The sequence below is a fragment of the Micrasema longulum genome, unplaced genomic scaffold (assembly GCF_059751315.1).
Source record: "Micrasema longulum isolate JH-2025_06_02 unplaced genomic scaffold, ASM5975131v1 h1tg000087l, whole genome shotgun sequence".
NCBI lineage: Eukaryota > Metazoa > Arthropoda > Insecta > Trichoptera > Brachycentridae > Micrasema > Micrasema longulum.
Genome location: NW_028277293.1, coordinates 1,183,358 through 1,206,153, shown reverse-complemented (window position 1 = coordinate 1,206,153; position 22,796 = coordinate 1,183,358). Strand labels below are relative to the sequence as shown.

Genomic DNA, 22,796 nt, shown 5'->3' with positions numbered 1-22,796 from the left:
AACTAAAGATTTAAATAACTTACAAAGATAACTTTTACTAATTATAAAACTGATTATTTTATAACAGATAAGCTAAAAATTACATTTATTTAAAAATATGTAAAAACACAAATACTCCAATAAAACTTTTTGAGCTTGCCGGCTTTTACAATTTTCAGCGATATAAGGTTTAATATTTGATATGGCTACTCTCATTTCATCATCCAAATCGCGTTTTTCGCATTTTTTCGTCTTAACATTGCTCCTTGAAACCTAGCTTACATAAATATGAGGTTGAAAATTGTAATAAAATTTTTAGTGCCCTTGTAGAGAGAGTTGAGTATTCGTCTTGAACAAAAATCCAAAATTCATGTAGATTTATTTCTGAGAATTTCATTACTATTTTACTATATCTGTTGATAGATTAATTAATTGTTATTTTTTTATACGAAAATTCATAATTCGATATATTATCTCTGGAAGTATCAATTTCCGCAAAGAGATTCTATATCCAGTCATAATTTTCTATATTTATTGAAGGAAAGTGATATTCAATATTTTCTTCCGATAAAGTTAAATGTTCCGTTATAGCTAAAATAATTTTCTCAGCAGTGTTTTTATTTAACGAAGGAAATATATCTTTTTTTTTTCTTTCTGAAATGCGAATTTTTCAAAAAGTTACTTTTTTCCGAAAGGCTGTCAATTTGTGAGTGGATGTCAATTTTTTTTATTTTCTTCCTTGAATACTGGCATTGACGTTATTCAAGCAATCAAACAAAAAAAAACAGTTTTGCACAATAGATATAATTTTGAAGACAGTACAAAATCATCCTTACCTTCATTTTGGTCAACATTATATTTTGGTTTTCATAATTTCGCGGAGCACTTGCAACAAGCTCGCGGAGTACCAGCGCTCCGTGGAGCACCGGTTAAGAACCAGTGGTATAGATAGTAGTCCTATCGTGAACACATTAATAATATTGTAAACAAATCTCTCAAACTACTCGGTTTTATCAATAGAATGACGACGGACTTCAAAAATATTCATACCATCAAAACTCCAAAAATGCTCACTAGTTCGACCCCATCTAAAATAGGCTTCTTCTATTTGGTCTCCATTCTACAGGACATTAACCATATCGAGTCTGTCTTACATCGTTTTCTAAGAAAAGTGGCATGGTTGCCCGGATTACAAAAGGGTAATTATTTCTATTTTGAATTACAGCAATCTCTTTATCTGTCTTCATTGGAGAAACGTAGAACTGAGATGGACCTTATATGCATTTTCAAAATACTTGATGACATAAGTGATGTCCTATCTCTGTTGCAATCAATTTATTTTTATGTTCCCAACCATGTCACTAGAAGTCAAAATTTACTATTTATTAAATCTTCTAAGAGCAAAAAAAAATTTAATGCCCCAAAGTCCAGAATGTGTAGATTAGTCAATTCGTCACACGACTTAGAATTCATTGGGATAGATCTACCGGCTGTTCGTTGATTATTGCGCCACTAAAACAGTGTGGGATGAAGGTGGCTTGGCATGATTTAGCTCGAAATCTTATCTTCTTATCTTATCTCTTATTATCGAAGTGTTTTGTTTTTATGTATACCATTATTGTATTCCCCCTGTTTGTCTTTGCTACATGGTTTTATGATCTTTTTGTTTAGTTTCTTGTATTTATGTTTCTTCGTGTAACTGTTGTAATTGGCTTAGGCGGTATATATAATAAAAGAAAAGAAAATAAATAGCGTGTGAGCGGTATGTCTGAAGAAGTTTTCAATTGAAAAATACTTATTTGTTAGCGTTAATCGCGAGTGCTCTATTAGAAGAAAAACATTGTTTGAAAAAACAAAAGCGAGCCTCTGACCCTTTTCGTTAACATTTTTTGAACGATCGACGACGAGGCAAAGCGTTTGTTTCCTCAATTTTCCACATCTCGCTCACGTGGACGGTATTTTCTCAGCGTCTAAGTTCGACGTGAATAAGTATAATATGTATGTGGATAGAAGCCATCCAAATATTTGCTTTTCGGAACGTGTGCACCTATTTTCCGCGTGATTTTGTTAGTTCAAGAACGTGTTTCTACTATGAATAAAATATTATTTTTTTCCAAATTTAAATTTTAAATAAATCAAAATGTTAACCTGTTACCAACATTTCTTAGTCTACTGGTTTCAAGACGTACCCGTCTCTTCGTCAGGACACCAATTAAACTAACACGCGTAAAAAGATGTTTTCAATTACCGCTTTGTTTCAATACTGTCAATATTTAGTAAGATAATCATTGAAATTTTTTTTAAAGAAAGACTCACTAAATACTTGGCCACTAATAAAATTCTTACATTTCAACAGTTAAGGTTCCAAAAGTTTTCAAATACTAAATGTGCTGCTTATGACTTTGTCTTAAATCTACAAAAAACTGGATGATGGTGAATTTGCTTCAGCTATTTTTATAAACTAAATAAAGGCATTTGATACGGTAGACCATAAGATTCTTTTGAGTAAGCTGGAACTATTATAAATATGACTATTATTACTATTAATGACACATTAGCAGCTATTAAGCTGGTGCGTGTATATCAAGTTCACATGGTTATTAAACATTATAAATTGGTGTGTGCATCTAGTTAACATTAACTGAACTAGCACCAATCACTTTCTCGGGAAGGCCATTCCATTTCTCCACAACTCGGTTTGTCAGGAAGTTCTTCCTAGTGAAGGTGAAGGCAGGGGGTTCATAAGAATAGGGGTGACCATTGCAATGGAACATCGTATAATGGGCCATATGGAAAGGTTGTTTGATTATTGATTAAAGTGTCATTTTTTCCCTCATTTATTAAGTTGAGTTTCATCATTCCCTTTTCGCACCTAATAGTAAACAGGGAACTGCATTAGTACACCAACCACAGCGTATTTTTATCATGTTTGTTACACAAAAGTAAGATGATCAGTCTTTTGCTTCAGGTACCAGTCCAGGGACTATCAAATATTTAAGTATGAAAGCACGCTTTTAAATAAATGTTTCTTATCAACCATATCGGGAATCGAACCCAAGACATTTTGTATGGTAGGCAAATGCGCTAATTATTACATCACAAGGCCGACAGTTTAGTTAAGTCAAGTTTAGAAAATATATTATTTGCACAGGATTTATTGAACCACTTATAAACGTCAATAAATTAAAACCGTATAATACAATTTAACAATCAGTAAATTAAACTTAACAAACGAATAAATTTGAATCAACAAGACAATTAAAATCAATAAATAGAATCTAACGCAAAGCTGTCTTGGCTTTAAAATATTCTTCGACTCTATAGTAGCTCTTTCCAAATAGCCTGTGTTTGACATAAATTAATTTACTTTTTCCTTTATATATTATTTACTTTAAATATTTAATTACATGAATGTAGGATTGTAACTCCCGTATCTTTATTAAAGTCATAATTTAAATTGATTAGGTGATTTGCCAATTTGGAAAGATTGTTATTGTAATAATTGTTAATAAAATTCTCAAATTATCATTGGGACATCGTGAAACCGGTAGACATAGAAAAGTCAGTAAATGGTTTTATAAAAATATTTAATTACATCTAGCAGATTGTTTGATAACAAAATTAATGCTTTAAATATTGATGATATTTTAATAAATCGTTTATGTTATTTAAATACAAACGAACAACACATGGACTTAAAAAAACATCATAACACTCACTAAAACATTTTTTTACAATTAGCAATATATTTGCATTAAAATATGGATTATGGACCAATTAGTGATTTTTCTCAAGCCTGGTGTGTTCTGTGCAGTAATTAACCAATGCAGTTGGGCTTTCGAGCCTATTGTGTTCCTAGAAAAATCACCGTTTTAGGCATCACACTTGATGTTTTGTTGTTCGAAGTAATATAAATATAGGTAATAAAGAAAAATTCCTTATTTTAAATTAAGTTTCTTAAACCAAACAAATATATTTAATGTATATAGGCAAATAGTTTTGTTAAAGAACGTTTTAGGGAAGGGAATATAAAAGTCAAGGCATACTGTGATTGGCTGGTTTAAGTCGCCACTTTACACACTGTGTAACATTCACCATTCTGCCTATATTTGAACATATACATTCCTTCAATTCTTCCATGTTGTTGACGTTTGTGAAGTTAAAGAGCTGAAACCTTTATTGTTGCGGGTGAGACTCATATGATTAAATTATTCTAAAATGTCATTCATCTCTTATTATGTTCATATTGTCAGCTCTTTAGGGGGTTGAATCCAGCCCTTGTCTACAAAAATTTGGACAAATTCAAAACATTGTTGATAAATCTACCTGGTCGAAGAAGAAGTATATGAATTGAAAAATATTTATTAGTTATTATGTTAATAATATTGTATAATGTTAAAAATAACAGTCAGCTGTTGGCAACTGTAACATGCTAATAAATGTTCTCCTTTATGTCTTAATTAATCTGTCCTCTAGACCTTATAAAATCGGCCGAACGGAACTCCGTTGATCGGCTTTTTAGACCCCGGTTAATTGGGATCTCGGTTGCGCTATATATATTCTTCTTCTTCAGCCTCTTATCCTCCACTGCTGGATATAGGCCTCTTCCTTCAATATCCTTTAATTTTCTTGGGTCAATTGCTGCTTATAGCCAATTTTCACCCCCATGTTGTTGGAACATCTTTTTTGAGGTCTTCCGACGTCTTTTTTACTCTCCCAAGGTCTTCATCTTAAAATTTTAGCAGTCCATATTGTTGGGTTTTGTCTCGCAACATGTCCTGCCTATTGCCACTTCAGTCTTGCTACGCGATCCACCATATTCGCTTTCCTGGTTCTGTTCATAATTTCCTTATTTTTTAAATGTCAAACTCCTTTCAAATGCGCTGGTAAATTATCCATAGTACAAATAAAAATCCATGTATTTTTAAAGCGCCCTTAAGGATTATATTATAAAAATGGCGCTGTATTAGTTATCCATAATGCTCCGCCGCCAATATCTGTCAAATGATATCTGATTTAAATAAACCTTTTAATGATGATTTTTTTACGCGTTATTTTTATTGAAAACAAAAAGTAAAAATAAGTTATTTTATTTTGAAATAATATTTGAGTTTGTTTTGTTGAAAAAAAAATGCGTACTCTTAATGAGGAATCAAAAATGTTTGTATTTTTAGTATTTTTGTTTTATTAATTATTATTCGTTTTTGGCACATTTGAAATGAAAATAGTCCAATCATCAAAGTTAAATCATGTACAAAATTTTCATGGCAGCTTAAAGCTCCATGTTTAATATATTTATTTAATTTATGGTATTTTAACAAGATTAAAATACCAGTTTAAAATTTATGGGGAAGTATTTATAGGTACACCAAACCCGTGTAAAATTTATCGTATATTTTCCTACACGGCCGTTCAATTCCCAAAATAATATATTCGATTAACGACATAGAATTAATATGAATGGATATCGTTCGGATTACTCAAGGGAGATATTGGAGAACCCATTGAATTCGTCCCACAAATTTAGATATAATTAAATGTTCTAAAAATTGCGGCCGGATCGCCAATAATTTATAAGGGTCGTTAAAGACAAGGACATAAATTTCACTGCCAGTAATGTTCAATCGATTTATACCGAGTGTTACCAAAATTTCTATTCATAGAAGGTTCTATTTTTTGAAAAGATTTTTCAAAATTCAGCATAAAATATAAATAACAAAAGTAAAATAAAATTATTTGGAAAGTGCATTAAATTTGAAAAGCAACAATATTTTAAAAAATCTTGAAATGTTTGCAGGAAAGAACCTTACTGGATTTTACCCCCTAGAGATTTTGATCTATTATATGACTTGACTTTAACATTATTACTAGTCATCGTCATTCCCTTTCCGCATCTAATGGTGCATAGGAAACTGCATTGGTACAGCAATCGCAGCGTAGCTTGATCATTTTTGTAACATGAAGGTAAGGTGATCAGCTTTACGCTTCAGGTACTAGTCAAAGGACTATGAAACATACTAGCATAAAATCACCCTTTTTAATAATATTTCATATCAACCATGTCGGGAATCGAACCCGAGACCTCTTGCATGGTAGGCAAATGCACTGATGGGGCCGACTAGATTATTACTATTATTCATTATTACCGATTATTACTAGAGTTAAAAATATTATCATATCTTCGAGATTTGCACTGGTTAAAATGCCCGGAGGAAATGAAATAAAAGCTTTGTTCTACAGTCATTTTTTTTTATTTGTTTATTTATCCATATCATTATTATTAACATAGAAAAAACCTACAAAAATACACTTTAGAAAAATACATCTTAAAATTAAGCTACAACTTGAATCGGAAAAAATGCCCATAAATGATGTATGACATAATTATGAAAAGAAAAATAAATTAAAAACCAAATTAAAATTTGCTAATATTATGAAAAATTGCAGTATGCATTTATTTTTAATTTTGATATTTTTTTTTTGTAAGAATGTGTCTATCTGCTCCTTCCATGCTAATCCAAGACAAACCTACTTTAAACTGTACCAGTGATTTTATGTTTTGTAGTTCCTTGGTTAGAAGATTGAAGGATCTGATTGGATTCAAATCCAAGACAAACCTACTTTAAACTGTACCAGTGATTTTATGTTTTGTAGTTCCTTGGTTAGAAGATTGAAGGATCTGATTGGATTCAAATCCCTTTATGAAAAAGCTCCAAGATATCTATCAATCTCTGAATTAAGGTCATGTAAAAGATAATCTCCTCTTGGGTCAGCATTTGATTCGGGTATAGGAGAACTTGTCAACCTCCGGCACAGCCCAAACACTTGGTTCGACGATTGTGCTTTTTCTGTAGCCAGCTGTACCATTAACACTGGTGAATCATCGATAGTCCCCGTCAGCTCAGATCTCAATTAAATTGGCACGTCTTCTATTTATCGTAACTTCAAGTTTATAATCAGGTCGTTTAACTTTTTAAGCCCGGCGGTTAAAATAAATGTGCGTGACGGTGGTGGGTCAGAATAGACGCAGTTTTAAAAGTGGCCTTTTAGGGATTATTTTTTCGTTGGCAAATTACAACACGCTGCCCTAGTTCTTATATGTTCGGTAGACCAATTTTAGAAAATTGAGTTATTAATGCCAATATGTTATCTTATTACGCATCTATGTAGCTAAAAAAATTCTTTTTTCCGTGAGGATATAGTATTTTCAGCATTTTTTAGTGCCAGTCTCCACTAACTGATTTTACTTATTTGACTATAAGAACAAATAAAATATCGTTTATAAAATTTGCCAAATGGTTTATTGAACATACAAGAACTAGAGCAGCAAACAGGGATGAATAATACATTAAAGAAGGGAATATGGAAGTCTAGGCCTCTTACAGGGCTTATGACCTGTCATTGGATGGTTTAAGTGGCCACTTTACATACTGTGTAACATTCACCATTACACAGTGGTTAAGTGGCCAGTTAAACCAGCCAATGAGAAGGCATGAGCTGTGCAATTCTTGCTTGCTTTTCTCTGTTTTTGATGTGTATTATTATTATATTATATCATTCTGAAATTAATTTATCAAATATCTTTTTGTATCATGTATTATATTATTATTAATATATATTTCTTACTGTAAACTTATTTTTATTATTTGTTTCAATATTAATTTGTTAATACCATTTTTTTTTTGCTAAAATTTCTTACAAGTTATTTACAATTTTCTTTTCAATTCCAACATTTTTCTTAGATTCATATTTATCTTTTTTACTATGCAAAGTTTCACCTTTTATTTTGCGTTGCAGCGTGCTTTTTTTCAACATGTGTACAAAAAAGTATTCTTTATTTTTAAAATTATAATTGACTATGTTTGAACTTACCTGTATAATTTTAGTAAATTCCCCTCGGGCGTTTGTAAAATTAAATGAATAAAAATGAAATTAAAATGAATACATAAGCCAAAGCAAAAGTGTTTTCCTTCTCTGTTGCAACAAATTTAAATATGATCAACTCCCTAGTGAGGAAATCCAGCTAGTCTGCAAGTATTTGGACATACTTAAAATATTGTTAATAAGTTTCAATATTACTGGGACTAATCGGATCCATCTCCGGTGGGTATATTAAGTTTATATGTAGCTTAGTGTAAATGGACTGACCGAATATAGGAGGCTACGGGGCTAAAATTTGATGTGCCGGTTCATCGGGCTGAAAACAGACTGGAGTGGTACAGATTTATCAGAAGTGTTCGCGGTGGTCACGATCCTCAGCATTGAGGGACTGACTTGAAGGAAGCTCAGTGTAGCGCAGAATTTATAAATGCCTTTGAGGTGATTTTTCACCAAAATTAAGCTACTAAAAGTAGCTAGATATTATTATATTTCACATAAAAATGTAAATTTAAAGAATATGCTCAGACTTTCAACTATCCTTCTCGAAAATATTCTTCATATCTCCGAGACGCTTGACTCACACACGGAAGGTTCCGGGTTCGATTCCCGGTAAGAACACAAAAATGAAATGTGATTTTTCTCAAGCCTGTGTATTCTGTGATGTAACTTACCACTGTAATTGGGCTTCCTGACCTGTTGTGCTGAAAACCTGGGGATTGTCTTTTGAAACTTCAACGGTCTATTATAAATCCATTTTCCTAGGTATCGTATGTTATGCAGCTGGCTGTTGGGCACACCGATGTGAGTTGCAATATTTCAGGTGAATTATTGTAAGCGCACAAAGGCAACCTCTTCTGGCTCTTTCTAGAGCATATAGGACATGCTCAACGGATGCACTCCCGGTTCTAACGGGCTTGTTTCCTTTAGATCTGGAGGTTCAGCGACGATCTGCAAATTTCCACCTAAAAAAAAGACGTTCCTCTGTTATTGGTGGCGTCCATCTACTCCCAACTGAAGGAATGTTTCAATCGAATATAAAAAAAAAAACTTTAAATGCTCTTCTTAATGCTTGGCAATCGCGATGGGAATCTTCCCCTTCAGGAAAACTAACCTTTCTTTTTTACCTTCAATCCGTCAGCGCTTAGAATCTTCTTGGGTTATTCCCGATCATTGGACTACGCAGTTTTTATCAGATCATGGTAAATTTAATCAAAAATTATTTGTTTTTAGTATTGTTGACTCCCCTTCGTGCTGCTGCGGATATCCTAACCAATCTTCTGAACACATCCTGTGGTCTTGTCCCTTTCTTCTTCTCTATGATTACCAAATGGAGCTTCTAGCTACTATTTGTGGCCCTGTTATACAGATACAGATCTTGTGGCTTCTAAAAAGAATTTCAAGGCTTTTAAAAAGTTTTGTAATCATTTCCGCGAATTGATCATGTCCAATCAATTTAATCCCATTCAGTGAAAAATTCACTTCCCTCTCTTCTCAATCCAATGAAGTACATATTATGTACTTCTGGACTACTTTCTTTAAGCACAAAGATGCTAAGGCTACCAGATTTCAGAGAGCTCCTTCGGGCAGCTTTTCTCGTTTGACAACGAGCAAATTTTCCGTGTATGTGGGCACCGCCAAGGAGACTTGTGTCCTCATATGCGGTGTGCGGTATGTGGTGGGTAAGCTGTTGTGGTGAAAAAAAAAATAATTTAAATATTAACATATTACAACAGAGATGAAGAACATTTAAGAGAAGGTAATATGGAAGTCTAGGCATCTACTGGGCTTATGACCTGTCAATGGCTGGTTTAAGTGGCCACTTTACACACTGTGTAACATTCACCATTCTGCCTATATTTGAACATCTATATTCCTTCAATTCTTTCAACTGTGGATGTTTGTGAAGTTAAAGAGCTGAAACCTTTATTTATGCGGGTGAGATTTATCTAATTGAATTATTTCACCTACATACTAGGCAACGCCTGAAAATATTATTTTTTCAATTTCTATACTTCTTCATGGACCAGGTATATATATATATATATATATATATATACATATATATATATATATCAACAATATTTTGAGTTTGTCCAAATTTTTGTAGTGGCCACTTAAACCAGCCATTGACAGGTCATAAGCCCTGTAGATGCCTAGACTTCCATATTACCTTCTCTTAAATGTTCTTCATCTCTGTTGTCATATGTTAATATGAACAGCTCCCCAGGGAGTTGAATCCAGTCCTTGTCTACAAAAAATTGGATAAACCAAAAATATTGTTAATTTAAATACATTAAAATCTTTTCCTTAATATAATATCAAATTAGAAAATCTTTGACATCACGTTTTGTACATTTCACTAGTTACTCGATAATTTAACTCAATCTAATTTCAAAAACAAAGTTACCAGCATATTCTTGGCGAATGAGGAAATCAACTTTAACAAATTGGATTAGAATAGTTATGATGTATGTCATGTAGTTGGTTATATTTTTGGTGAACATTTTTTGTAAATTTGCCAAGTATAAAATATATGGGTTTTTGATTAGACTATGTATATATGTGTTTGTATTTATATCGCATATTGTTTTTTTTTTAACAAGCAGTCTTTCAATAGCATTTTATGTAAATGCCAAAAATGCAGTGTATCAATAAAATTATAAGTTCATTTTAAGCGAAAAATCGTGTTTTCTGTATTTTGGACAGGAACTTTTGTAATAATGTGAAGGTTCTCTGAATTATCGCTATTTAAAAACATTTTACACGTACGTTCAGCTTATAAAATAGAATCGCGGTAATGAGATTGTATATATGAATTAAAAAATGTATGTAATATGTCCAAGGAATTTTTTTGCAACAATAAAAAATTTAGAAACAATCATCCCTTAAATTTATTTTCAAGATTACGAAAGATTGAGTTTGAAGGAAATAATACCAAAACTTACTGTAAATTAAATTTATTTCAGAATAAATTAAGTAAATTTTCTCCAATTAGGAAATTTTGGTGCGAGTTTCCAAGAAAATTCAATATTTTTCGAATGTTATCAATAATGGTCCCATCGTAAAAGAAAGTTCTTAATTGAGTTTTGATTAAATGGAGATACTCGTATAAACAATATTTTAATATTTATGTGTTTACCACTTATATTTTATTTTCGTAAATGGTCATTATAGTATAAAAAAAAACAGAAATAAAAATAAGAATATGTTTCGAGATTAAAAATAAAAAATATTTCTGATTTTTTTAACGAGAAAGAGAAATACAAGAGTTTTTATTATGTACTCAATTATTAAAATTTTCGGACCATTTCCTAAAAGTCAAAAAGTAACTTGTGCTGTAAAAATGGAAAACGAGTTGTGCAGAGTGGAATTTTAACCTCGGACTTTTGTTCCGTGAGCATACAATACTACCACGGGACTACAGCCCGGCTGACAACAATATGTTGATACGTAATTTTATTTTGTATATGCTGTGACGTCACCATAAGTTTTCAGGTGCGACAGACAGAAGTGCGTTGGGATATTGCTAGAATATTGGTATAACTTTATCAAACTTCAAGAACCAAGAATTTATAAAAATTTAAAATAATAATTGAGATTCTAGTATTTTCATTTGTTTTTCTTCATTTTAAATTGTATTTGTGAATTGTTTATAACCGCTGTATATGTAAAACTCTCTTTGTGTTTATTAACGCAATAAATAAATATGACTATTTAAAAATACGTCCAACGACAAACTTTTAATAAGAGGTGGTAATAAAAATTAAAAAAGTGATTCTTCCGAAACAGCTGAAATTCACGCCGTTCTATACTATTATTTAGAAACCGTTCACATAAGAGTTTAACTTGTGAAACAGTTACTGTTACTGCTACTGAAACGCCCATCTCTACTTTGAATACCTTTGTGAAAATTCGTGTTTTTGGATCTATGATATTTTAGAGTTTTTGTCAACGAAAGTTACCTTTAAATATCAAATAAAAAGTTCTCGTACCAAATGCTTTTTCCAATATTCATCGTTCAGTATAACACCTTGTTATTAAATAATTAATATTATTACGGTTTCTCACATAAGGGGTTTATATTTTATTGAGGGAAAAACAAGTTAATTAATGAATACGAATTTTGGTTTCTTGAAGTAATTTTTAATACCCACGCGTTTGTCTGTAAATTAATATAAACTCTTCAAGCTCAGACGAATTATGTTTAGTAAACTTCACATCGATATTATTTAGAGAAGAAATTAGTTTTTTTATTTTGAAATAAGAAAAAGTCAGAATATAAAAAATTAAAAACCAGCGGACGTTTTTTATAAATTAGAAAATATGTGAAACACATGCATTTTTTTAGAGTTTGTAGAGTAACGCCCTATTAGAGAAACATCAAGGGTACCCCAAAGCTCAGTGCTAGGGCCTGTATTTTTTATCATATTTATTTATTTATTATTATACACGGCACGCACTGTCTTTTACTTTAAAAAGATACATATGAAAAATAATATAAACATTTCAATATAATGTGAAAAACTTAAAATTAAATACAAAAGTATTATTTTACATGAATACTATATATTTAACACAGGAGTTTTGTATAAATGATATCGGTGAATCACTAAATATTGTAGAATTCAACTATTTGCAGATGATGCGCTAGTTCATATATCCTGAGATTATTAAAATACAGTGATAAATAAGATAAATTATACAAGAAAATTTTTTTATGGTTTAAAGTGAATAAATTTGAATTAAATGTCGCAAAAACAAAATATAAGCGAGAAAAAATTTACCCCAAGGATACAATATTAATATAGATAGCCATAAATTATGTGAATAAAATAAAAAATCTCGGAGTTTACTTTAAAAATTATTTAAATTCTATATGTCCAGGCAAAAATTAGGGAAATTAGAAGAGGATTTTTTTTTACAAATTCTTCAAAATCAGGCAATGAGGATTATACTTAAAAGAAATCTGTAATTTAGTTTGGTAATAATACACAAAGAAATAGGCTTACTAAGTAAGGCAACAATTAAAATATAATGTGGCAATTTTTATGTATAAATTAATCAATGAGATAAATAAAATAAAAAATATAATCAGATTTAATCAAAAATCTCATACATATGAAACAAGGGCTTGAAAAAGAAAAGATTACCAATGAGGAGAAAAAGAGAGTCTCAAAACTCATTGTACAGGGGATTGAAGCTGTACAATGAGTTACCAGATATTAAAAGTTAATATTAGTTCCTAAAATGTTATGAACTAACTTAATAAAGCATAAATAAATAAAATAAACAAGTAATTAATCACGCGCTTTTTTATAATGAGAAAATAAAATTTGGCGATTTTGAGTTCATTTTTCATGAAGCATAATTTTTGCTGGTCAGTTTTCGTACGGTTTCTAAAAGCGTAAACTGATTATAAGAGACTCCTCCCATCCAATTTTTCCATAAAAAAGAGGAGACTGTACAAGGGCATGATAAACTTTGGCAAGCGTTTGGGCAAACATAACTAGTTAAATGTAAACATATCTAAGTTTGTTATATTTTTTTTCAATATGATCAGTTCAATTAAGTTGACAGTCTTTCGCTACTCACAAGTATTTTTAAAAAGGTATCGAGAGCGTTTTTTCGAAATTAAGAGAAAGGAGAGCAACTCTTTCATAACGTTTACACATTTATTGACTTTGAGTCTCTTACCTAAATTTGTTTTGCACTTTTATGAGGTATCTCCAGCAAAAGAAAACAGTTTACTAGGCACGTCGATATTATAAAAATCGTTTATTTAAATTTGGAACAATAAAGGACCAAGAACTCTTCCTTGTGGGACTCCATGTATGTGACACCAATATAGTGACCAGTTTACGCATTGTGAAACATTCACCATTCTGCTTATGTTTGAACATGCACATTTTGCCAGCTCTTCCTTCTGTTGACTTTTGTGAAGTAAAACAGCTAAAACCTTTATTTATGTAGGTGTGGTTCATCACGAATCTCACTCACAATATAAAAAGTGGTCACTAAAACCAGCATATCATAGGTCATAGGCTCTGCTCCGAAAAATGATATCTTAATACCTATTTGATAAAAATGGGAATCCAGCCTGGTCTACAAACATTTATTCTTCTTCTTCAGCCTAATTCTCTCCACCGTTGGATAAAGGCCTCTTCCAAACGTCTCCATTCCTTCCTGTTTCAAAAGTGGGTGATAGAAACAAACATTTAGACATACTCAAAATGTTGTTTGTTGTCAAAATTATAGTTATTTATTAAAGAAAGAAAAAAAACAAACGCAATTTATATCTTTAAATTGCGAATAACCAGTGCCCGGTTTCATTGCTTTCGCGGCAGTATGATAATTATTTATTATATGACTGTCTGGGCGGTAAATGGTTAGATGGTTAAAATTTAAGCTTTGAAATTAAATTACTGAATGATGTGGTAAAAGTTCTAATCTGTTGATGCTTCTCTCTGACGATGGGCTTAAATAGAGGCTTCATGAAATTCAAATTAGCTTTCATTTATTTGAATCGAATATCTCGTAGTGAATGTTAGGTAACGTTTCATTACCTCTCCTACGTACACATTCGGCAGCCTACCTTCATTATTTCATTTGACGCAAACAATAAACATGCCATGGCCTAAAATATCGCGGTCATTATCTTCGTGGAAGCAGAGAATACTCTTCCGCTTTATATGAGAATTATCTATGTCGAGGGTAATTTTTGAAAACGCTATAAAAAATGACACATTTCAGGAAATTGAACCATAAAACTCACAAAACTGAATAAATCACAAGCTCTTTTGGGTCGTTTGGGTACAAGAACATCCTTAGGATTTTAAACTGGTCACTTAAAATTGATTTATGCATGAAATATATTGAGTTTGCCTCATTTAACAGGACAATTATTTGTCAGATCCAAATACATTTTTATGGATAAAATAACAAAATATAAAGTTTATCTAGTTCATTAATCGTTTTTCTAAGTATTTATTAATTTATTACATATATACGGCCTAAATCAATTAGAACAGTTATATGAAGAAACATAAGTACGAGAAACTAAACAAAAAGAACATGAAATTATGTAGCAAAGACAAATAAGGGCAATAAAATAATGGTATGCAATATCAACACGATAAACATATAAAATATCGGGCTAAAACATGCGAATACATCTTTGTCATACACAATTTGCCTTCAAGATGAAACATAATACGAGTATATATAAATTGACAGTGGAAAGGAAAAAAATACTATTTGACATGTAGCAACTTTACAGAAGAGTCTATTTTTTGTCTTTTAAACAAAATTAATAATACAGCTATAATTTTGGTTGTACTGTGATAATAAAAATTAAAATTAAAAACATGAGACTTTTTCATTAATTGAAAAAAAACTGCAATTGACTCTTTTATAAAGTAGCTATATGTTGCTAAGAAACTTTTTTCTTTCTACCGTTTATACAAAAATCAATCTTCGCAAATAAATTTTTGTCATGAGGTGAATTTTGCCATTCAAAGTTCAAAGTCCTGGTGCCGACCCTGCATATGGATGCAAAGTATGGACAAAAGTAGGTTATATACTGTCTAAATGCGATCTTTCGAGCGAATGTGTGGTAGAACAACTGAAATTACAGCTAAATATTAACCACACGGTATGGAGTAAATAATGTGCAGTTTATAAAAAGAGAATTGAATCAGGGAAAAGAAAAACAGACTTTTATGAATGAGGAAAGTTTTCAAAACTTTTTTTTTAATGTTTCAACTATTTTCTATGTTCTACAAACATTTGAACAAACTTAAATATTACAATGTACATAAATTATATAATCAAGTAATTATAAAATTAAAAAGTTTCTTTTTTTTAAATGGCAATGCTTAGTAAAACATATGTAACTAAAGAAGTAAGATAAAAAAAGTAATGTTTCCGGAATAAACGACTTTCATATGTTTTTTGTGTAGTTGACATACGGGAGGCGTAATGATCGTAATCCAAAGTAAAATTTATTTAAAGATAAATTCAAATGAGTTTCAGTTACAAACAAAACCCACTATGCTCGCTATACAAGTTAAGACTAAATTTATAACAGGAACATATCGCTGCTTAAATTGAAAAGGGCCACAAATAGAAATTTGACTTTTTTCAGTAGAGCCAATCGAAGTTTTTAACACGAGATTTGACTTTTTTTTAATAATCTTAATTTTTAGTTTTACGTTCTGAATATCATTAGATGCATTATTTAAAGCTGTATCCATTTTGCTATGGAGTTTTGTGCCACTATCTAAATATATACGAACATTTGTGCACTATCACGCATAATGCTCTGAAGTTAGCCACTAAAACGCAAAATGCCGAAAGAGTTGTTGTGCGATTTGGGTCATTTCTAATGTAAAATCCGTTGGAGCGATTTAAATCGCATTATTGCAATAAAACAAAATTTCGGGGTTTTCGATTTTTTTAATTAAGGTAGTGATATATACAGTGGTGTGTCATTCTCCAAATCGAAACCATAATTATTTATTGGATTTGTTCGAAGATTGGTGTCAAAAAAACATGCAAAAATAAAATTACAGCAATGAAAAAATAAGTATCAAAAAAAAAATGGAATTTTAAAATATCTAAATGTAAAGTAAATGATGGAGTAGATTGTTTTGCGATGAAAGTAATTGACAATATCATGCCTACTAAAAAATTTTTTTTTTTAAAGGAACACATAATAGTACCTACACACTACACGCAAACCTTGTGTGAACTTCAGAAAACTACAGAAAGAGACTTCCACACATAATTGCTCAAATAATTAAATCAGATAAGAATAGAAAATATGAAAAATATAGAAAACTTATTGCGTCTGAATTAAATAAATATAGTAACTGAAATTATTTTTCCACATATTGATTATATTGTAAATTGTAAGTTTTTTAAGTTTTTTTACAACTATCTAAATAAATACATCACACATACAAAACGATGTACGATAATCCACGTTATTAGTAAATAAAGCTTAGAACAATGACGAAAGCGTCTATTGTCAAACCTAACAATAATGGCTGCCAGCGTAGAAATTTGTAACGCTCTTTTTCTATGCAATATGGCGAAATGGCATCTCCATTAGCTGTGGCGAGCGCGTCTTTACTTCGAAGTGTTTTATTTGTGAGTTTTTTTGGATTTTACTTTTTTAATCATTTTATGTTTCTAAATAATTGTTTTTATTTTAATTATAGTAACTAACGAAAATGCATGTTGCACGAAAACAAAAATTTTAAAAAATACTTTCATTTTCAAAAAAAAAACGTAAATCTACTTTAATTCATTAGTATAAAAAACTATTCAGTTTCTTTTCCAAACGAAATAATATATACGCTTTGTTCTAATTGATTTAATTACTTATCGGTGAAAGAAACCATTAAATTTATTCTCAATAAAATTGAAAAACAAAATAAGAAAAATGTAAGAGGGTTTGTATTTTTTTTACAATTTCATTTTATTTTTCAGTCTTTATTTTGCAAGTTTCTTTATTTACGAGCAAGTTAAGAAAAAGTCATGTATTTAAGTATTCAATAATTTGAAAGTTTAAAGTATTTTTTTATGGGCGCCACTTAAAAGAAAAATGTAGTTTCAAAAAGAATTACCGTTAAGGATTCAATTTATAGGCTTGCCAGGAAAAAGCAAAGTTACGGGGGATAAGTCAAAAATATTAAATATGGCAAAATGAGCTTTCGTTTACTAAACACGCGAAACTAATCTCAAATCAGATGCTCTTAATTACAGTAAAAATTAACAACGTAAACGGATTGATTGTTTCGAATACAATTCTGTCTGTAGAACGAGAATCCTGGACAAGTGTTTTTAGCTCGGTGGCAACTCTCAGATGAAAATCCTGAAAAAGGAAATCGAGTGAAGATAATTTAGACTTGTAGTGTAGTGGTTGGCGCGTTCACTTTTCATGCTTGAAATATTGATATTTAAGCGAAGACAGAGAATCATATCAAGAAAGAAAATTTACCATTTATAGAATTTACGACCTGTCATTGGCTAGTTTATGTAATTGATTTCATGTGTCATAACGTCGCCAAAAAACATTATTTTAAGAAATCGTAATTTAAAAGTTTGAGACCAAGTGAAAAGATAATTTTCGTGTTTTGGATGTTTTATGTACACAATGTAATTAATTTAAGTCTTTTTAATAAATAACATTGGTAACATTTTCCTTCCAATACATTTTTAAATATCTGAAAGGTTTTTAATGAAGCAAGTTGGCAAAAATTGGTGAAGTTTTGCGTGTTTGTAATCTGGATAATTTAAGATATAAGACTTAGTGAAAGGAAGGAAAGTGTAGGTATAATTAATAAAATGTTGCAGTTAAAAAATATTTTTCATAAAAATATTTTTTTTTTTTAATTATTATTTTAACTGTTTTAATCTGTAATAATATCATATCATCATCATTCCTTTTTCCACACCTAATGGTATAGGTCACTGCATTAGTACGCCCATCGCAGTATCTTGATCATTTTTGATACATGAAGGTAAGATGATCAGTCTTACGCTTCAGGTGCCAGTCCAGGGACTATGAAATATTCAAGTGTAAAAATAACTTTATAAATAAATATTTTATGTCAACCATGTCGGCAATCAAACTCGAGACCTCGTACATGGTAGGCAACTAACATGCGTTGACCATTACACAACGAGGCCGACAAAAAGTAATTATTTGAATTGACGGAACTTTTAAAAAAAACTAAGATGACGTTTGCCTTTATTGCATATTAACTCAAATTTATAATTTTAAGGATTGATGACTTGTTCCTGAACGGCGACAATGTACATTTTTTTAAAATATATGTTAACTTGAGTTCTTATTATTTAAACAAATCCTTAAATTTTCCGACCGTTTCCTAAAAGTCGTAAAAAACTTGTGCTGGACAAATGGAAATCAAGCTGTAGTAGAGTGGGATTTGAACCTGAGACCTTTAGCCCGTGAGTCACAATGCTAACACGGAACCACAACCCGGTTTTTTGTGTATTATGTATAGAAAAATAGTTTTTTTACTAGAAATATAATATCATATGTATATGAAAATACTTTTCCGTGTTCTAAAAACTTCTTGTTCGCCTGGTGGTCTAATGGTTTTAACAACCGATAGTGCGACTTCTTTCGTGATATAAAACACCATATTAACGTAACGTGTGTAGAGGTGTTTTATCACCTTCACTGTAAAATCTAGATCTATTCAATTTAGCAAGGTGTTTATTCAAATCTGCAAGGTGCAACTCTAGTGATAACCCTCACTAGGCCTCGGCATAGATTCGTAAGTCAAAAGCGATGCGGTATAAGCATTAGTTGTAATATTATTCAAGTAGAAACACATTTTTGCCAGAAGCTCTACAATGGAACTCCACAATCCAAACGGAGCCGATTTCGCATAACAAAAGGCTTTATTTGGAGAACGTGCTAAGCGAATGATTATTACAATTGAAAACTTTCGCTTTTCACAATTCCCAAGAAACCTTCTTCTTCGGAATGGCATCGGGAATTTATGAAAAGTCACGTTTCGTCAAGTTTCAGTACTTAATCTAGAAACAAGGGGATCCCGAAATAAAGGTTACTGGAGCGTTTAAATTCATCGCAAACAGACACTCTGAAACATTTTATAAACAAGTAAAAGATATTGATTAAATGGATAACAGTAAAGTTATTCAGTGAAAAATTTTTAAAAACAAAATTTGTTTTAATAATGGACTATTTTGATGTGAAATTTAGGGCCGTTTTTCGAAACTCGACATTCGCTTGAAACGTAATTTTTCAGCAAATGGTTTTTCGTCTCAATCGCGTAAAGAATCTTTGTTTTTAAAAAAATACGCCTAACAAGCAAGCCTGAAGGTAATCTAACTTATAACTTATTTACATAGTTTATAATTTGCTTTAATATTTCATTGGCACCCAATAACAATTATTGAAATTATGGGCGGATAAATAAAATAACGATGCTTCGTCATCGCCAAAGACATGTCGTCTTTTTTTTGTACAGCGATAGTTGTAAGACTAGCAATTGATACGGACTATTTTTTATCCCGAAAAAATATATCATTTCCCTTTGAAAATTATTTTTACTAAACGACAAAACGAATTAATGAGCTTTTTCCCTAATACGCGAGCAAAGCCGCGGGTAATAGCTTGTTATATTGTATAATGTAAACGAAAGGTGGGTACAAAAATATATTTTCATAACGCAATGTAATTGTCAACACAATTACGTAAAACTTACCGTTCATAAAATAATTTCATTTAACAGCGTTTCTTTATAAAATTTAATAGTTTCCTGAGAACTCTAAAACACGTGTCAAAAGTTGAAAATGTTTTCCGGACGCTCATCTTATCGTCAGAAATATTGTAAGCGTAAAGTGGTCAAGCGAAAGACGCAACTAGCGGGATCCACGGCGTATAAATTATAAAAATCTCTAGTTACGAACAGATTATATTTGGATTATATTATAGATTATATTATTAGACTTGCTTTTAAAACAATTCATTAAAATTTTATCATTTGATTTTAATTTATGTCTCGATTTGAAGGTATTAATTTAAAGAACGATAACATTAAAGGAAAATGATATATTAAAATTTCGTTTTGGGTAAACGATCATTTTCCATACTTCCGGGTAAAATCATACCCATCAGCGGTGGGCATTACCGTAGCTACATATTACTTTAGATGCCAATGCCTATTATATTACTTGGGAGAGAATCGAAGATTCTGGAGATAGCAAGTACATATAGAGCTTTATTATTAATTCCCCCCGGACATAATTACGAATAAAATATTAAATTAATTTATGGATATTACAAATTGCTCGTTGTCAAACGAGAAAAGCTACCCAAAGTAATTCTCAGTTAACTAGTAGTCTAAGCTTCTTTATGGTGAAGAGAGGTAATAAGTACACATCATTTAATTTGTTGGATTAAAAATGAGAGTAAAGCACACAGCTTAGACGAACACTTAAGTCAAATCAGCCAACGACACGTCATAAGCTCTGTCAATGCCTCAACATCCATATTCAATTCTCCAAAAAAATATCCCTTCACTCAAAAAACTACTATCTACGAAATTATAGTTTGCTATATATAATGCCATACTTTTTTTTTAAAACGGTCTTAAAAGGAAAAAATATGTGAAATTGCAAGATTTGCGGTAAGGCTTTATTAGTTTTTCTTCGTTTTGTATAATATTCCCATCTTGTATACGATGTAAAATAATTTCTGGAGCCTTATTCTGGACGCATTTGTCTTCAGAAACGTGTGCAACATACGTAAATTGACAAATTATAGTAGTTTTTAACCATCCGTGCGACTGAAACCAGTCAAATTTGTTTCGTGTCCGAAATGCTAGTGACACAAAGTAAATAGAAACGTTTTTACTATAAAACTATACAACTATACATCGTGGTTCAACATTCATAAAAGAGTCAAACAGGGATCTTTGATGTCACCATGGCTGTTCAACGTGTATATCGATAACTGTATGAAAGAACTGAAAGGCTTAAGAATGGAAGCAAAAAATGGGTGATTTAACTGTCAATTGTCTTTGTATGCTGATTATGCCGTGCTTTTCACTAACAACAAAGAGGAATTGCATTCTTGGTAACAAAGGTCTACGATGTATGCGAGGGACGCTATTTGCTGATGAATGCCGATAAATCGAATTTGATGTTTTTTTAAAGAAATGAAATTATGACTAAATGTAAAATTACTGTGAATGGGGTTATACTAAAACAGGTAGAGAAATTTGTGTACCTGGGAAGTATGTTTACTAAATGGAATGACTGAGAAAGATATTGAAAGGAGGGTGAGTGCCAGAAACAGAGTGAACGGTGAACTTAAATCAACCTTGGCAAATAAATGTTTGTCGCAAGAGGCAAAATTAGCAGTTCACAATGGAGTCCTGGTGCCGACCTTAATGTATGGGAGCAAAGTATGGACTTGGAAAAACAGAGATGAAAGAAGGCTGAATGAAATGCAATCTCTCAGGCAAATGTGTGGTAAAACTATATAAGATAGATGCACAAATGTTGAGATCCGTACATTATGTAAGGGTGAGATAAGCGTTATTGACAAAATCAAGAAAGGAGATCTGCGTTAGTTTGGAAATATAGAAAGAATGGACAGCGAAAGAACGGCTAAAAATATTTACGATGCGAATGTTGATGTATGCAGAAATAGAGTAAGACCGAAAAAGACATGGCATGACCAAATTCAACAAATACTTAAAGATGGACACGCTAAAAGTTGGAATAATTGGAATAATCGGCTCGCGTGCATGAGAAGATGTATGAACAAAGAGAAAGCGAGATCTGTATGCAAAGATAGAGTGATGTGGCGTTCTATCCTCTCTGCCTACGCTTACGGGAAAACGGCTTGTGTATTTATGTCTGGCTTGTTGCCATAGAAACGACTAGCTGGTAGCTGGCAAACTTTTTTTTACATGGCAAACCCAACATTACACAATTAGTAAAAATAATAAGAATACAACGGTTGGGCCATGTGCACAGAAAAAATGATAATCGTACCCCAAAAATATATTTTTATACCGCTCCGAAAGGCAGACCAAGCAAAGGCAGACCAAAATTAAGATGGCTGGATAATTTGGAAAGTGACATTAGAGCAATATGCCTGACGAACTGGAAAAGAGCCGGAGAGTGCAGTGCAGGGAGGAATGGAGACAGGTTCTGGAGGAGGCCATAGTCCGCATCGGGCTGTAGCGCCACTGATGAAAATCATTTTTTTAACAGTTATGAATTAATAAGGGTCAATGAAATACTATCATAGAAAAAAAAATTTTTTGGTTACTAGTATTTTTTTTTTAAAATTTATAATTTAAAACACTTGCGAAAACAGTTCATTGCATTGGCCAGGCATATTATCATAAAAGGTTAACGTC

General features: G+C 31.4%; 1 protein-coding gene across 1 annotated transcript in view; it reads left to right on the top strand.

The window, feature by feature from the left end:
• LOC148284816 (dipeptidase 1-like) overlaps window positions 1–22,796 on the top strand; it is a 148,730-nt gene that overhangs the window by 20,251 nt on the left and 105,683 nt on the right. The gene's annotated exons all lie outside the window — the stretch shown is intronic.